Source organism: Brassica oleracea, chromosome C6, assembly GCF_000695525.1.
Source record: "Brassica oleracea var. oleracea cultivar TO1000 chromosome C6, BOL, whole genome shotgun sequence".
In the NCBI taxonomy this organism is placed as follows: domain Eukaryota; kingdom Viridiplantae; phylum Streptophyta; class Magnoliopsida; order Brassicales; family Brassicaceae; genus Brassica; species Brassica oleracea.
This window is the reverse complement of record NC_027753.1, coordinates 18204167-18205945: the sequence shown is the minus strand read 5'-3', so window position 1 is coordinate 18205945 and position 1779 is coordinate 18204167.

Here is a 1779-nt window from a genome sequence, read left to right as displayed (position 1 = left end):
ATTGTAATGTATTTTACAAAATCATCAGCAAAATTCTACTCAGCTGCCTGAAATCTTCTTTGGATAGTATTGTTCCACATCTTAGGCCACTTTTATTCTTGGAAAGATATATTACAGATAATGTCTTAACCGCTTATGAACTTATGAAGTCCTTAAAATCTGGAAAATGAGTTTCACAAACATATATGGCGATTAAACATATATATCAAAAGCTTATGGTCGAATTGAGTGGACTTTCCTGGAAAACACAATGCGTGCTTTTGGACTCTTAGAACTTTGGACAAGTTGGGTAATGACTATGGTCTCCACTGTCTAATATTCAGTTTTAATTAATGGAATCACACAAGGACAGATTAATCTAAATACAGGTTTACGACAAAGCGGTCCTCTAGCCCCATATCTATATATTTATATTCCCTGTGCTGATATCTTAAGCATTTAATCAATAGTAAAGTGTGGCAGAAAAATTTAAACAGTATTAAATTTGGTAACTGAGTTCCTGCCATCACTCATTTGTTCTTTACTGATGATTGTCTTTGTAGCATCCCCGATCCTAGATAAGATCGTTGGGACTGACCATGGGACGAGGGAACGTACAAGACGGTCGAAAGACTCAAAGGCAAGTGTTCCATGGTCTGAACAAAGGGCTAAGTCCGAGTGATGATCCGGACTTAGCTAAGAAAAAGAAGGAAAATAAAGAAAAGGAGCTGAACCAAGCTAAGGAAAAAGTGTAATGAGCTGGACGAGCTGGTGAACTGGCAACCTGTACGAATGTGGTATCGGTTTCAAAGATTTTGGACAACTTAAAGATGCATTTCTTGCCAAACAAGAATGGCAACTTATCAGTAAACTCTTTATAATACTTTGAATTCCGTATCAGTGCACCAACTATACCATATGGTGATCCGGTAGTTACTGCAAAGATCTGGGATTTGAATGTTATGCCAAAATTAGAATTTTCCTATCATATTTCTTCAACAAAAATATCTATACATACATATGTTGAGTATGCACTTCGAGGCGTCGAAGAATGGCCTGCTAGTGTTTCTTCGGATCAGCCAAATAAATAAGTCCGAAACGCTCAAGTATGTACTACTAATTGGGGTCGTTCCCCAGGTGAAATGCTGTGATGCAATTATGATACAACTTTCAATTTAAATGCAACTAGATCCTGATGGATATGAATTTTTAGTTTTTAATTAATTATTTTATTAAATGATGTATTTGTAAAATTCATTCATATTATATTCATTAAGTAAATATTTTTTTTTGCATCTTAAACTATCTATTTTTTACAAATGTGTGATATCATATAAAAAAAATATAAAAAAATGAGTATACATAGTTAATTAGATAATTGTAAAAACATAAATTTTTCTTTCGATTGTGATATCATATAAATAATGATCCGCCCAGTTAACAAAAATCATGATTTTTTATGTGTAATTTTTTTTATTTTGACCATTTCCTTAAAACTATATTAAATTTTACATATTTTAATTAGAATATTTTTAATATCTTTACATTTTTTTTTTGAAATGCAACTCAATATTTTTTTTTAAAAAATGATAACAAAATATTTAAAAAATATTTTTAGAATTTGTTTGCAAAATATGAAAATTACATTTTAAATTAAAATTATCCTAAAATATGATAAGTTTTGATGTAAACGAAAACTCAAATTATGTCAAAAAAAATTATATTCAATGATAATAACAATTTAAATTGATTATTTTTAAGAAAATACATTTACAAAAATATTGTTTGAAAGAAAATTCA